Source organism: Oncorhynchus masou, chromosome 32 (genome assembly GCF_036934945.1).
Source record: "Oncorhynchus masou masou isolate Uvic2021 chromosome 32, UVic_Omas_1.1, whole genome shotgun sequence".
NCBI classification, from domain to species: domain Eukaryota; kingdom Metazoa; phylum Chordata; class Actinopteri; order Salmoniformes; family Salmonidae; genus Oncorhynchus; species Oncorhynchus masou.
Genome location: NC_088243.1, coordinates 50242977 through 50260608, shown reverse-complemented (window position 1 = coordinate 50260608; position 17632 = coordinate 50242977).

Genomic DNA, 17632 nt, shown 5'->3' with positions numbered 1-17632 from the left:
GCATGCCCGATGTGTCTTTCTTCATTATAGCCTGTGAAAAGACCCGATAACATGACGGAGAGCCATGTGAGAGAGAGGTGCTTCGGAGCACACAGCATGCAGGGAGAAGCAAGTAAAGAGTATTATATTCAGCCCAAGGACACAACACCACTGGCCCAAAAAGGCAAGGATTTTTTTAGGGGGCATTACGGCCACACAATTGAGATGCCACCGGAAAATATGAGGCATTATCAAGTGCTTGTCAAATTGTGAATGAAAGACTGATGAAGTGTGTACAGCCTGCACATGTTAATGCAACTTTTATCAAATCATCAGAGTCACATCACCCAGCCTTAGAATGTATTAAAAATCAAAACATATAGCCCAACGTTTGTATCACAATTAAAGTTACATAAATAACTCAAAATTAAGCATACCTGTTACTTTTTTAACCACTCAACACAGAATAGCCACATGTACTCACTCCCTCAAATCATTAAGAGAAAATATCCATTCTATTTTATTCAGCTTTGTTCAATTGTATTCTTCATACTGTAAAATAATGCCACGGAATTCTAAGCAAATCTTGTCTGCTAAAGAGTGTAGCCTACAGCCATATTTCATAGTCGGATCAGGACCTAACATAAGGATAACTCAGAGTATGCTATTCTGTTATTCTGAATAGACTTCTTTAGACCTGTCGAAAATAAATCATTGATTTATTGTGAAGATGTAGGCTATATTACATGGATTTATTAGAGTTTTTAAAATGTAGATCCTCCAATGGTCTTCATCATTGGCTTGTAGGCTATTGTCACGTTCTGACCTTAGTTCCTTTGTTTTGTCTTTTGTTTTGTTTTGGCATGAGTTGGGTGGGTTGTCTATGTTAGTTTGTCTATGATTTTCTATTTCTGTGTTTGGCCTGGTATGGTTCTCAATCAGAGGCAGCTGTCAATCGTTGTCCCTGATTGAGAACCATATTTAGGTAGCCTGTTTTCCATTGTGTTTTGTGGGTGGTTATTTTCTGTTTAGTGTTGTGTTGCACCTTACAGGAATGTTTGTTGGTTGTTTATTGTTTTGTTTTCAGTGTTCATTAAAATATTTAAAATATGAACACTTACCACGCTGTGCATTGGTCCTCCTCTCCTTCCACAGTTGACAAGCGTTACAGCTATGTGTGGAAGCCAGCAGAATGTGTTAAATATGTTTATGTTAATTAACGGTAAATAATCCATCAATTAAATGTATTTATGAAGCCCTTTTTACATCAGCCAATGTCACAAAGTGCTATACAGAAACCCAGCATAAACACGGTGGTTAGGTGACCGTGAGACCAGCAGTTATTTGCTTGACAATCACCTGCTGACAAAATTTGGTGACCGCCACAGCCCTAGGCAGGAATCAGTGCCCAGCTTCATGACAAGGTGCTTGAGGACAGCAGCGAGGTTGTGGTGGACTTCAGGCTGGATGGAAACCTTTTCAACATCAGGAGGCTCCAAGCAATTGAGTGGGTTTTTGAGCTGCAGTATGTTGATGTACAGAGGTAGGAGGAGGAGAGGAGAACAAAGAAATTGCAAAAACAGCTCATGATACACACAGTGCATTCAGAAAGTATTCAGAAAGACCCCTTCACTTTTTCAACATACAGCCTTATTCTAAAATGAAATAAAGCATTTTCCTCATCAATCTACACACAATAGCCCATAATGACAAAGTGAAAACAGGTTTAGAGACATTTCTGCAAATGTATTAAAAATTAAAAAACAGAAATACATTATTTACATAAGTATTCAGACCCTTTGCTATGAGACTCGAAATTGAGCTCTGTTGCATCCTGTTTCCATTGATCTACGGTGAAGCATGTTGGTGGCAGCATCATACTGTGAGGATGTTTTTTAGTGGCAGGGACTGGGAGACTAGTCGGGATTGATGCAAAGACGAATGGAGCAAAGTACAGAGAGATCCTTGAGGAAAACCTTCTCCAGAGTGCTCAGGATCTCAGACTAGGGCGAAGTTTCACCCTCCAACAGGACAACGATCATAAGCACACAGCCAAGACAATGCAGGAGTGGCTTCGGGAAAAGTTTCTGAATGTCCTTGAGTGGCCCAGCCAGAGCCCGGACTTGTACCCAATCTAACATCTCTGGAGAGACCTGAAAGTAGCTGTGCAGGGACACTCCCCATCTAACCTGACAGAGCTTGAGAGAAGATTGGGAGAATTCCCCAAATACAGGTGTGCCAAGCTTGTAGTGTCATAGCCAGGAAGAGGCTGTAATTACTACCAAACATGCTTCAACAAAGTACTGAGTATAGGGTCTGAATACTTGTAAATGTGATCTTTCAGTTTTTTTAAACATTTGCAAAAATGTTTAAAAACCTGTTATTGCTTTGTCTTTATGGGGCATTGTGTGAAGATGAGAAAAAAAATGTAATGCATTTTAGAATAATGCTGTAACATAACAAAATGTGTAAAAAGGCAAGGGGTATGAAAACTTCAACCTTGACTGCCCTTGCCAACACAGACTCCACATGCCCCATCTGCAATAGAGTTTGTGGATCTCAGATTGGACACTACAGTCACCAAAGTTTTCACCGTTAAAACCTGTTTGGGATAGGGGGCAGCATTTTCACTTTTGGATGAATAGTGTGTCCAGAATGTACTGCCTCCTACTCTGTCCCAGATGCTAATATATGCATATTATTATTATTATTATTATTATTATAACAACCTTGAATTTTCTAGAACTGTTTGAATGATGTCTGTGAGTATAACAGAACTCATATGGCAGCCAAAAACCTGAGAAAAACACGAAGTGGGAAATCTGAGGTTGTAGTTTTTGAAAGCTTGGCCTACCGAATACACAGTGTCTATGGGGTCAAGTTGCCCTTCCTAAGGCTTCCACGAGATGTCAATCGTCTTTAGAAACTTGTTTTAGGCTTCTGCTATAAAGGAGCGGGAAATGGGAGCTGAATGAGACATGGGTCTGGCAAAGTGTCTCAGGCTCGTGAAGCGCGCTCCCGACAAAGTTAGCTCTTGTTCCAGTGCTTTTCTTCAGAAAATGGAATTCTCCGGTTTGAACCTTTTTGATGATTTATGTTAAAAACATCCCAAAGATTGATTCCATACATTTTTTGACATGTTTCTACGACCTGTAATGGAACTTTTAGAGTTTCTGTCTGGACGTAGTGCTCGCGCCTCCTGAAGATGGATTACTGGGCTGAACACGCTAACAACAAGTGTCTTTTTGGACATAAATTATGGACTTTATGGAACAAATCAGTCATTTATTGTCGAACTGGGATTCCTGGGAGTTCATTCTGATGAAGATCATCAAAGGTAAGTGAATATTTATAATGTTATTTCTAACTTCTTTTGACTCCAACATGGCGGACATTTCTCTGACTGGATTGGGCTCTGAGCGCCGTACTCAGATTATGCTTTTTACCTAAAGTTTTTTTGAAATCTGACACAGTGGTTGCATTAAGGAGAAGTCTATCTTTAACTTCTTTGATATAGGGGGCGCTCTTTTAATTTTTGGATAAAAAACGTTCCCCTTTTAAACAAGATATTTTGTCACGAAAAGATGCTCGACTATGCATATAATTGACAGCTTTGGAAAGAAAACACTCTGACGTTTCCAAAACTGCAAAGATATTGTCTGTGAGTGCCCCAGAACTAATGCTACAGGCGAAACCAAGATGAAATTTCATACAGGAAATTCCCCAGATTTTGAATGCGCTGTGCTCCAATGTCTCCTTATATGGCTGTGAATGCGCAAGGAATGAGCCTACACTTTCTGTCGTTTCCCCAAGGTTTCTGCAGCATTGTGACGTATTTGTAGGCATATCATTGGAAGATTGACCATAAGAGACTACATTTACCAGGTGTCCGCCTGGTGTCCTCCGCCAAAATAATTGCGTAATCTCCAGCTGCATGCACGTTTCCATTTGGTTCAGAAGAGAAAGGCAACTGCCACAAATGATTTATCATCAAAAAGATATGTGAAAAACACCTTGAGGATTGATTCTAAACAACGTTTGCCATGTTTCTGTCGATATTATGGAATTAATTTGGAAAAAAGTTTGGCGTTGTAATGACTGAACTTTCGGGTTTTTTTCTTAGCCAAACGTGATGAACAAAACGGAACGATTTCTCCTACAAAAATAATCTTTTTGGAAAAACTTATCATTTGCTATCTATCTGAGAGTCTCCTCATTGAAAACATCCGAAGTTCTTCAAAGGTACATTATTTTATTTGAACGCTTTTCTTGTTTTTGTGAAAATGTTGCCTGCTGACTGCTAGGCTTAATGCTATGCTAGCTATCAATACTCCTACACAAATGGTTGAAAAGCATATTTTGAAAATCTGAGATGACAGTGTTGTTAACAAAAGGCTAAGCATGTGAGCCAATATATTTATTTCATTTGCGATTTTCAAAAATAGTTAACGTTGCGTTATGCTAATGAGCTTGAGGCTATGATTACGCTCCCGGATACGGGATTGCTCGACGCTAGAGGTTAATTCTGTGAATAGCACTTGAATCTTTTATCAATGTTTATTATGAGTATTTCTGCAAAATCACCGGATGTTTTGGAATCAAAACATTACTGCACGTAACACGCCAATGTAAACTGAGATTTTTGGATATAAATATGCACATTATCGAACAAAACATACATGTATTGTGTAACATGATATCCTATGAGTGCCATCTGATGAAGATCCTATTTTATCTGTATTTCTGCTTTTTGTGACTCCAATCTTTGGCTGGAAAAATGGCTTTTTTTTTTTACCTGGGTCTGACCCAACATAATCATATGTTGTGTATTCGCTGAAAAGGCTTTTTGAAATCGGACACGATGGGTAGATTAACAAGAAGTTTATATTTCATTTGCTGTATTGGACTTGTTAACTATCATTCTGGGCCCCACAAAAGTAGTAAACCATCAAAAATTCACCAACTGACCCACAAGGTCAAATTCTTTTTCTAGGGGGTTTAGCGTTAAGGTTAGAATTAGGTTTAGGAGCTAGGGTTAGCAGCTAGGGTTAAGGCTGGGGTTAATTGGGTTAAGATTAGAGTAATGGGACTGATTTGTGTATCCCCACAAGGTTAATTATACAAGACTCTATGTGTGTGTGTGTGTGTATGTGTATGTGTGTGTGTGTGTGTGTCAGTGTAGTGTCAGTGTAGTATGTGTTCGTGTGTGGTTAGTGTCCAGTAAGTGTACATCGAGCCTGTGCAAGAGTTTAAATAAATTTGAATAAAATGAAGAGGTAGTCTGGTAGCCATTTAGTCCGGGTAGTCCGCAAATAGTCTGTGTAGCCATTTGATTATATGTCTTATGGCTTGGGGGTAGACACTGTTAATTAAGGAGACTTTTGATCCCAAACATGGTGTGTTTGAACCAAATGCATGTGGAGTGTGGTAATATTTATCATAGCATACCAAACTGCTCGATTCGGTATCATGTAGCAACATTAGAAATGGTGTATTTTTACAATGGATAAAAGTAGAGACTCAAGGCTAGAACATTGTATATCATACACTACAGTTGAGGAACAATAGGAAATAGGAATTGTGCTATGGAAGTTGGTAAACTTGTATAACCCCTTTTGAGAAAATGGAACTTGAATGTTTTGGTATATCTACCGGAGAGTTCTTCTTTGTTTACACCTATCCAGAAGCATTCACAAACTCTTAAGCCTTAGCTCCAACCTTAACCTGTTGTGTCGCGCAATCCCGGAATCCGGGATTCTATTTATAGCCTCAAGCTCATCAGCATAACGCAACGATAACTATTCATGAAAATCGCAAATGAAATGAAATAAATATATTTGCTCTCAAGCTTAGACTTTTGTTAACAACACTGTCATCTCAGATTTTCAAAATATGCTTTTCAACCATAGCTAAACAAGCATTTGTGTAAGAGTATTGATTGCTAACATAGCTATAAGCCTAGAATTCAGCCAGCGACATTAACACAAAAACAAGAAAATCATTCAAATAAAATCATTTACCTTTGAAGAACTTCAGATGTTTTCAATGAGGAGACTCTCAGTTAGATAGAAAATGTTCAGTTTTTCAAAAAAATATTATTTGTGTAGGACAAATCGCTCCGTTTTGTTCACGTTTGGCTATGAAAAAAACCTGTATACAGTTATAGCCTCAAGCTCATTAGCATAATGTAACGTTAACGATTTCTGAAAATCGCAAATAAAATGAAAATAATGCGCCTGCTCTCAAGCTTAGCCTTTTCTTAACAACACTGTCATCTCAGATTTTCAAAATGTGCTTTTGAACCATAGCAATTCACTAATTTGTGTAAGAGTATGCTAAGCTAGCTTAGAATTTTGAGTAGCATTTAGCACGCAACATTTTCACAAAAACCAGATAACCAAATAAATAAAATCATTTATCTTTGAAGAGCTTCGGATGTTTTCAATGAGGAGACTCTCAGTTACATAGCAAATGTTCAGTTTTTCCTGAAAGAATCTTTGTGTAGGAGAAACATCACATTTGGCTACCGAAACGAACCGAAAATTCAGTCACCAACAACGTCAAACTTTTTCCGAATTAACTCCATAATATCGACCGAAACATGGCAAACGTTGTTTGGAATCAATCCTCAAGGTGTTATTTCACATATCTCTTCATTGATATATCGTTCGTGGAAGCCTGCTTTCTTCTCTGAATTCCATGGAAAAATACTTGCAGCTGAGGTTTGCGCACCAATTTCGGCGCAGGACACCGGGCGGACACCTGGTAAATGTGGTCTCTTATGGTCAATCTTCAAATGATATGCCTACAAATACGTCACAATGCTGCAGACACCTTGGGGAAACGACAGAAAGGGCAGGCTCATTCCTCTCGCATTCACAGCCATATAAGGAGACAATGGAAAACGGAGCCTCAAAAATCCTGCTGATTTCCTGGATGCCGTTTCATCTATGTTTTGCCTGTAGCTCACGTTCTAGGGCACGCACAGAGAATATCTTTGCAGTTCTGGAAACGTCAGAGTGTTTTCTTTCCAAATCAATTATATGCATAGTCGAGCATCTTTTTGTGACAAAATATTGCTCTTAAAACGGGCACGTCTTTTTATCCAAAAATGATATAGCGCCCCTAGAGTTTCAAGAGGTTAAGGATTCACATTAGGCCATGTGCTAAACAGAGTGAGTATGCTAGTGTACTAAACAACCAAAGATTTCAAGACAAAATTCTAGTTTATACAACATCTATCGGCGTAGTTCTAATAATGACCAAATCATATAGCTGACGACGTCTTAAATTTAACTAATTCATAGTCAATATTACAGGAAAATAAATGCACAACATCATTATCTACAAGTTAATGTCAAGCTAACCGTAATCCCACCTCATAACGTTACTACCCTACATAAATCTGCAGTTAGTTAAAACCTCTTGTAACTACCCATCCCGGATCCCGGAGCGTTGTCATCAACTGACACTAATTAGCATAACGCAATGGACATAAATATTACTTGAAAATATTCATATTCATGAAATCACAAGTGAAATATATTGAAACACAGCTTAGCCTTTTGTTAATCACCCTGTCGTCTCAGATTTTAAAAATATGCTTTACAGCCAAAGCAAGACAAGCATTTGTGTAATTTTATCGATAGCCTAGCATAGCATAATGCCTAGCTAGCAGCAGGCAACCTGGTCACGAAAATCAGAAAAGCAAACAAGTTAAATTGTTTACCTTTGATGAGCTTCGGATGTTTTCACTCACAAGACTCCCAGTTAGATAGCAAATTGTAGCCAATTTTTTGTAGCCGAAATACCTCCGTTAGTTCTTCACGTTTGGCTGAGAATTAGACCGGAACTTGCGGTCACGACAACGCCGAAAAATATTCCAAATTAGCTCCATAATATCGACAGAAACATGACAAACGTTGTTTATAATCAATACTCAAGGTGTTTTTCAAATATCTATCCGATAATATATCAACCGGGACAGGTGGATTCTTAGTAGGAAAGAGAGAAACAATGGCCGCATTTGTCTCTTACGCAAAAAACACTCTGAGAGACTCCAGCTGACCACTGACCACTTGACGTTCAGGCTCATTTTTCAAAATAAAAGCCTGAAACTATGTATTGTGACACTAGACACATTAGGGAAGCCATAGAAAAAGGAATCTGGTTTATCTCATTCACTACTCAATAGGGATGCATAGGAACGCAGAGCTTTCTAAATAAGAGTGCCTTCCTGATTGGATTTTTCTCAGGCTTTCGCCTGCAATATCAGTTCTGTTATACTCACAGACAATATTTTTACAGTTTTGGAAACTTTAGAGTGTTTTCTATCCTAAGCTATATGCATATTCTAGCATCTTGTCCTGACAAAATAGCCTGTTTACTTTGGGAACGTTATTTTTCAAAAAATGAAAATAGTGCCCCCTAGATTCAACAGGTTAACGCTAACAAAATAGGTTCAATAGTAGCTAGCTATCTAACATTACGCTATAAATAGCAATGCGAAAGGCAATGAGATACTAATAATAGTACTACACAGATCATGCACTTAACATTAGCTAGCAGGCTAACTTTACACTTGGTCTTGCAATGAAAGCAAATTTCTGACAAAATCAGAAACATATAATTCGTGAAAATGTAGCTAGCTAGACTCTCTTACCCATATACATGGATGAACGCTTCTCCCTTTCTGTCACGGATGCCATGGTTTCCCTTAGTTTGAAGATGTAATCTGGAGACAGGTGTTCTATACCACAGCCTTCTGTGTGTTCTCTTTTTGACTCCCTCCGCATATATGTGCAATCAAATGCCAGAATGTTCTCCATCGCCTTAGCTACCATACTCTGCTTCCACCGGATATTCCACTGATTTCCAAACTTGGTCCTCTCCACAGAAAGTGGAGAGAATTAGCAACACTTTTCAGTTCTTCATGATATATTAAAAAAAACATCTTAGAAAGGATTACCTACACATACTGAGCAGCTCTTGTTATCGACAGAAGCGTGCTACATGGCAGACGAATCCAAACTCATCTCTCGGAATGTCCAGCCTATACATTATCTCAGCCAATCATGGCTAGGGTGAAGGTTCCTCTTTTTCCATGGCTAAACCAACTAGGCATGTAATTTAACAATTGTTTTCATATTTACAGGTGGCATACAAGTTTGTTATTAACGGGATTGCAGCCCTAACAAGTTTTTTTTTTAAACAATTCCCTTTGTCATTAGGGCGTATTGTGTGTTGATGGATGATTGATTTTTTTACTCAATTTTAGAATAAAGCTGTAATGTAACAAAATGTGAAAAAAGTGAAGGGAGTCTGAATACGTTCCGAAGGAAGTGTAGAGGGCCTATCACTCTTTCCACACTGTGGTAAATAAAGCCAGGTTGTTATTTTATAATTTTTTCTTTCTGTTTTTAGCCTTGTTTAATAAAACATTGTCAACCGAAGCATGTGTCCCATTGTGCATCAAAGGCACATCTGCTTCAGTGGAACCCGTGGTGCCACACACAGCCCGGGGGCAAGGGGCAGGACACACCTTTCCCCTCAGGGAGAATGCACAAAGGGAGCACAATGAGTCCCTGGTACAGGGTGGTGTACCCTGCCAGGGCTGGGAGCAATGGCTGTGCTAGGAGGACTACACCAGCCATGCCAGCCTATCTATAAAAAATTACTTGGCAGCTGCTGTAATCTCAGCATGCTATCTGCCTTAATTAAAATGCGATCTATTCAGAGATGCAATAATCGTCAATGTCTTTCACAATGGAGATCATTAGGATATGTTTACAATCAACCTCGCTCTTTGGGGGATCATTCTCCACCGATGATGCATGGTAGAGAGTATCAAAGAATGGCTTTAATTTTCCTCATGTTTTGGATGGATTTTGGCTGTGCCTCTTTTCATCTGCAGCATCTGTTCAAACCGCCTTCCCTCTAGTGCTTAAGGACTGTTATGATTCAACAGACAAAGTCAGAAACACAATACCACCCGAACAAAACTTTAGTGACAACGCCAACCAGAGTAAAACAGTAACGAAAAAATAAATACAGTTGGAGAAGGAATCTATAGGCTTTAGTCATGTGACTGAACTTTCAAGGGGTGCAAAAATTTCAGAACGTCTTTTGTGCATTTGTGAGAAAAAGTCTCGTGTGAGAATACAGTGCAACCTCAACAAACAGTACAGTAAGTGATATGCGTTAGTTTCATTGTTGAGAGTATATTTGTGCCTCACAACCTGGATTTGGTCTTATGTAGCAAAATTTGAAATTGTGTTTATTTTTAATTTTTACATTAGATGAAAGTAGAGACTCGGAGCTACAAAATGGTATATTATACACTGTATTTGAGGAACAATGGGAAAGTAATTCTGCTTTGAAAGTTGATCAACTTGTAAACTCACTTTTGATAAACATCGCCTTTGAATGTTTTACTAACTAGTGAAGAGCTCTCCTATGTCTATACCCATTCAGCATTGTTCATGCCCTCTTAAGCTTTAGCCCCACCCATAATGTTTCACTCTCGAAGCGCACACTTGACACTCCGGCTGATGATTTGTTTACCTCTGGATAACATGAAAACAGCCTAACCAGCTCTGCTGGCAACAATTTCATTACGCTTTTTTGCAGACGCTTACTGACACCGGCCATTTTCAATGGGTGTTGTACACCCGGTAGCTAGTTAAACAACAATGAACAGTGCCAACAATGCCACAGTGCTGGGAGCTAACCAAACATGTTCAATGTTAGCTAGCTAACATTAGGCTCTAACTAGAAGAGCAAACGTCCCCGGAAACAAATAATACCGTCAGCTCGGGAGCCAGCCAGCTAACAGTACACTTTGGCTTGAAATGAAACCACTTCCTGTCAAAATATAAAAACGTGTAATATCTGAAAAAAGTACATCATTATACATGGACATGTCTCCCTGTCAGGAATGCCATTCCACAATTGCCCTTACATTCAAGATGTAATCTGGAGACAGGTGTTTTCTCCATCTCTTCAGCTATCATACTCTAATTCCACTGATTTCAAAATTTGATCCTCCAGAAAGTGGAGAGCAACACTACACAATACATTTTTTCAAAAGCCATGTCCGACAGGATTACCAACACAGATTGACGAGCTTCTATGGCAGACCAATCCTCTCTCCTCATATCCAGCCCAGTGTCAGTATTTACAGATTTTATTTACCTTTTTTACTGCCTAGGAACAGTGGGTTAACTGCCTTGCTCAGCAGCAGAACAACCTTGTCAGCTCGGAGATTTGAACTTTCCAACCTTTCAGTTGCTAGCCCAATGCTCTAACCACGAGGCTACGCTGCTACCCCAAGAACTTGGCATATAAGCTTCTTATTAAGGCACATGAACGTTCACATGTTCAAGAAGGCATTTCTGGCAAAATAACTATTTTGGAAGAAAAAAATGTTTGGTTCAAACAGCTGTCCTGGGAAGTCATGACTTGCGACATATGCCTAGCTACCTGAAATGGGTCACATATATTTAGAAACTCATTAGAACAAGCCTTGAAGTGCTTTTCTATAAGTTATTTGCAGGTTGGTGGGTAGCTGCATTGACTTTCAGACTATTCTACTATAACCTCACATGTAATAAATATGCAAATGTAAATTAATATAGTCATTAAATATGAATTCGACTGGGACATTTTTAGAGACAAAGCCACATACTGTAACATTCGTTGGAGAGAAGCAGCACTATAGGAGCCAGAGAGTAAAACGGATGAATGCCTTTATTTTGCCACCACTGTAGCTCTCCACCCCGCCACCGCCTAGAGATGGAACAAATTGGAGGGACATATTTAGATGAGGAAGTACGTCGGAGTACTCCCTGTGTGACAGTTCAGTCCCATATCTCACCAATGCAAATGAGTGAGAAATTATGTTATGCAGTTCACTGTAGGAGTGCGGTCCGTTCTCTGCAAACAAAGCACCGGCCTGCCAACTGGCCAGTGAAAGAGTTGCAAAACTCTTCAAACACCACAGCAAACTTTTCCAATTCCCTCATTCAGCTCCTATTGTCCTTAACTTTTTTCATATGTGGGCTTAAATATTTTCAATATTTACTGACGTTTGAAAACGATCTTGTTTTGTCTTCAGAGGAAACAACAGATGTCCAATGATTATTCTGTGCCATTACTATGAAAATTACAGGATTAGTATTCTTCCTCAGTTTTTCTCTGTACTCTAGAGAACCATGTCTGTGTGCGTTCAGGTTAAGGAACAAGTCGGAGCAAGGCAGAGACTTCTGTTTGTATCCGACTTTCTCATCATTGCTATGACTGAGGCTGTCAGTTTTTTTCTTTCTCTCCTTTGCCTCCCTAAACTTGCCTGGAGTTCACTGGACTCTCTCCCTTTAATTTACTCTGTGAAGTTTCTCAGCACTCTACTGTTTACTTTCAAAACTTTACCATTGAATGTTATCAGAAGAGTTTGCAAAGGTAGTATCCCTGAGTGCCGTTGGGGTGTATTTCCATAAACTGAAATGCAGGAAAAGGAGAGTAGGGAACACACAAGGTGAAAGAACAGGTATCTCTTATTATTAACTTAAACCAATTTGAGAGCGAGAGGAGAGAGTACAGCACAATGGGGGAGGTAGGGAGTAACTGGGGAGTATGAGCGACAGTCACCACTGATCAAATTTAACCCGATCAGCCAAAGACTTTCCCCCCCTACCCACAATATCAAATCAAATTTTATTTGTCACATGGTCACAATACAACCTTACAGTGAAATACTTATCTTATCTTACAAGCCCAACAATGCAGTTCTAAGAACATACCTAAAAAAAGTAACAGATAAGAAAAACAAATAATTAAGGAGCAGCAGTAAATATCAATAGTGGGGCAATATATTCAGGGGGTAGCGGTTCAAAGTCAATGTGCGGGGGCACCGGAGTCAAGGTAATTGAGGTAATTATGTACATGCAGGTAGGGTTATTAAAATGGCTATGCATAGATAATAACAGAGAGTGGCAGCAGCATGGGGGGATGCAAATAGTCTGGATAGCCATTTGATTAGCTGTTCAGGAGTCTTATAACTTGGGGGTAGAAGCTGTTTAGAAACCTCTTGGACCTACACTTGGTGCTCCGGTACCGCTTACCATGCGGTATCAGAGAGAACTGTCTATGACTAGGGTGGCTGGAGTCTTTAACAATTTTTAGGGCCTTCCTCTGACACCACCTGGTATAGAGGTCCTGGATGGCAGGAAGCTTGACCCTGGTGATGTACTGGGCCGTACGAATTCCTCTCTGTAGTGTCTTGTGGTCAGAGGCCGAGCAGATGCCATACCAGGCGGTGATGCAACCCGTCAGGGTGCTCTCGATGGTGCAGCTGTAGAACTGAGGATCTGAGGACCCATGTCAAATCTTTTCAATCTCCTGAGGGGGAATAGGTTTTGTTATGCCCTCTTCACAACTGTCTTGATGTGCTTGGACCATGTTAGTTTGTTGGTGATGTAGTCGCCAAGGAACTTAAAGCTCTCAACCTGATCCAATACAGCCCTGTCAATGAAAATTGGGGTGTGCTCGGTCCTCCTTTTCCTGTAGTTCACAATCATCTCTTTGTCTTGATCACGTTGAGGGAGAGGTGTTTTCCTTGCACCACACGGCTAGGTATCTGACCTCCTCCCTATAGGCTGTATAGGATGGTGTTGGAGTTGTGCTGTCCGTGCAGTCATGAGTGAACAGGAAGTACAGGAGGGGACTGAGCACACACCCGAGGGGCCCCCATGTTGAGGATCAGAGTGGTGGATGTGTTGTTACCTACCCTTACCAACTGGGGGCGGCTCGTCAGGAAGTCTAGGATTCAGTTGCAGAGGGAGGTGTTTAGTCCCAAGGTCCTTAGATTGGTGATGAGCTTTGAGGGAACTATGGTGTTGAACGCTGAGCTGTAGTCAATGAATAGCAGTCTCACATAGGTGTTCCTTTTGTCCAGGTGGGAAAGGGCAGTGTAGAGTGCAAAGGAGATTGCATCATCTGTGGATCTGTTGGTGCGGTATGCAAATCGGAGTGGATCTAGGGTTTATGGCATAATGGTGTTGATGTGAGCCATGACCAGCCTTTCAAAGCATTTCATGTCTACAGACATGAGTGCTACGGGTCGGTAGTCATTTAGGCAGGTTACTTTAGTGTTCTTGGGCACAGGGACTATGGTGTTCTGCTTGAAACATGTTGATATTACAGACTCAGACAGGGAGAGGTTGAAAATGTCAGTGAAGACACTTGCCATTTGGTCAGTGCATGCTCGGTGTACACGTCTTGGTAATCCGTCTGGCCCAGCTGCATTACATTTACATTTAAGTCATTTGGCAGACGCTCTTATCCAGAGCGACTTACAAATTGGTGAATTCACCTTATGACATCTAGTGGAACAGCCACTTTACAATAGTGCATCTAAATCATTTAAGGGGGGGGGGGGTGAGAAGGATTACTTTATCCTATCCTAGGTATTCCTTAAACCTGTTAAGACTACCCCCCTACTTTGTGCAATTTCCGCCTGAAGACATACCCAAATCTAACAGCCTGTAGCTCAGGCACAGAACCAAGTATATGCATATTCTTGGTACCATTTGAAAGAAAACACTCTGAAGTTTGTGTAAATGTGAATTGAATGTAGGAGAAAAACACACAATAGATCTGGTTTAGATAAAACTATGGGAAAAAACATTAGTTTTTTCTATTTATTTTTGTATCATCATCTTTCAAATGAACAAGATAAAACAAAAATTCAGATACGACGATGGGGACAATTTTAGTGCAAAAATTAAGAGGGCAACAGTACCTGTGCAAAATTTTAAAATGATAACTTCCAAAATGAGTGTGCTACATAACATTTATTGTGACGTCACCCAGGTGTCCCACACAAGTTACCCAAATGTACCCAAGTGGCCAAATTGGTGAAGTACACATTGTGAAACCAATAACTATATACAAAATACCAAAATGGTATTCTAACACACCCCCCACCAAAAAAATAAAAAAATTGGAAGAAAAAAAAAATTTGAAAAAAAAAAAATTTGAAAAAAAAAATATTTGGAAAAAAAATTCGATTTTTTTTTTTTTTTGAAAAACTAAATATATACATACATTTACAAATAAACATGGGTAACTATTTACACACTTTTACACACCCTCAGTCCTCTATCAAATCTATTTACATAGCTCCAGCCTAAAACCCCAAACAGCATGCAATGCAGGTGTAGAAGCACGGTGGCTAAGAAAAACAACCTAGAAAGGCAAAAACCTAGGAAGAAACAAGGCAATGAGGGGTGGAGATCACAGTGTTTTTGTAGTGTGCAACAGGACAGCACCTCAGGAGAAAAAATGTACAGTTTAGGGTTCCATAGCAGCAGGCAGAACAGTTGAAACTGGAACAGCGGCAAGGCCAGGTGGACTGGGGACAGCAAGGAGTCATCATGTCAGGTAGTCCTGAAGCATTGTCCCAGGGGTTCAAGTCCACCGAGAGAAAGAAGGAGAGAAAGAGAGCAGACTTAAATTCACACAAGACACCAGGTAAGACAGGAAAAATACTATATAAATAAATAAATATAACATAATGACCCTAGCTCAGCTAGAATGCAGACTGGTGTACTCAGCTAGACTGCAGACTGGTGTTCTCAGCTAGACCGCAGACTGGTGTTCTCAGCTAGACCGCAGACTGGTGTTCTCAGCTAGACCGCAGACTGGTGTTCTCAGCTAGACCGCAGACTGGTGTTCTCAGCTAGACCGCAGACTGGTGTTCTCAGCTAGACCGCAGACCCACTTTGCCATATAACCCCACCAACATTGCCAAAACTCTAGACAATGTTCTGCTGCTGATGCCAGATGCCATAGCAGTCTCTCTGATGTAAAGCAGAGGGTCACTGAGCATGTGCTGCATGTGATGGGAGACTTCATCTTGCAAACACAGCAACGCCTCCATGCTGTGCCCTTTTGGCCCTTAGGCACATCCATGCCTGCACAAATATATTTGGGCAGATGAACACTTGTGGCAGGAGCAGAAGGGACAGGGCTTGCTGCAGTGGTGCTGTAGCCAGCAAGCTCCTTGATGAGCTGCTCTCTGAAGTCTTTCTGTGAGAGGTAGGTCTTTCCACAGCTCGTTGCCATTTCCTTGTGTAGGATGAATGCATTCACTACGGCGATGTCGATGAAATGATAGAAGAAGGTCTTGTACCATTTCATTGTCTTGTGGAGAACATTGTAGTAGCCGATTAGCGCGTCATCAACCTTTGGGTCACTGATGTGAAGCGCCTGTGAAATCATCAGAAACTTCTTTCAGGACATAACAGTCATGGGGAAAGGCAATTTGTACAGAGCTGATGTTTTCCAGTAGTCCTTCAGGCTTTTCAGCTTCACCAGCCCCATGCAGATGACCAGAGAAAGGTAGCAGAAAAACTCTGACATGGATATGGGCTTCCATGCTACCTTTTTGCCCGCTTGTTTCTTCTTCCCATTCTTATTAGTGTTGGACATGAGCGAACCTACAACAGATGTGGTAAAATACAGTTGGAAAAGCTGAAGGGGGTGTAATTGGAGGTCGGGTTCACCTGAGGCCCTGGCTTCCTTATCGGCCTAAAAGTTGGTTGTGGTGGCTCCACATCATCTTCTAGGACGGTGTGCCAACGCCCTTCTGTCCCTCTGTTAGTGGGTGGCACACTTCCCCTCTTCCTCTTCACACCTCTAGATGACCCAGGAGGTGTGGAGCCAGAGACAGCAGGGGTACAGGATGAACCAGCTTCAGAGGGGGGGGTGGACACCTTGGCACTGGGGGCTCCCAGTCGGAGTCAGTGCCACTGTGAAAGATAATGTTCAGTTAGAATAGTTTCACATATGAGCCCTGTATCAACAGCTATAATAAACACACATATAGAGTAAAGGGAGTAGCCCTGTATCAACAGCTATAATAAACATACATATAGAGTACAGGGAACATAAAGTGCTGTTCCATATCACTTTGGCAATTGACGTGGGCCTGCCTCAAAATAGGCTATTTGGGTAGACAATGCGTTCCCAAAGAAACAGGCCCTCACTCACAATGGCTAGCTAACGTGTACTTTAGCCATTTCATTACATCGCTATATATTCCTAATAAAATGTAAAAACAGCTATAATAAACATGTATAAAAAGTGCTGTTCCACATCAATTGCAAAAGTGAAATGGGCCTGCCTCAAAATAGGCTATTAGGCTACCATGCGTTCTCAAAGAAATAGGCCCTCACTCACAATGGCTAGCTAACGTGTACTTTAGCCATTTTATTACATCGCTATATATTCCCAATAAAATGTAAAAACAGCTATAATAAACATGTATAAAAAGTGCTGTTCCACACCAATTGCAAAAGTGAAATGGGCCTGCCTCAAAATAGGCTATTTGGGTACCATGCATTCCCAAAGAAACAGGCCCTCACTCACAATGGCTAGCTAACGTGTACTTTAGCCATTTCATTACATCGCTATATATTCCTAATAAAATGTAAAAACAGCTATAATAAACATGTATAAAAAGTGCTGTTCCACATCAATTGCAAAAGTGAAATGGGCCTGCCTCAAAATAGGCTATTAGGCTACCATGCGTTCTCAAAGAAATAGGCCCTCACTCACAATGGCTAGCTAACGTGTACTTTAGCCATTTTTGCAA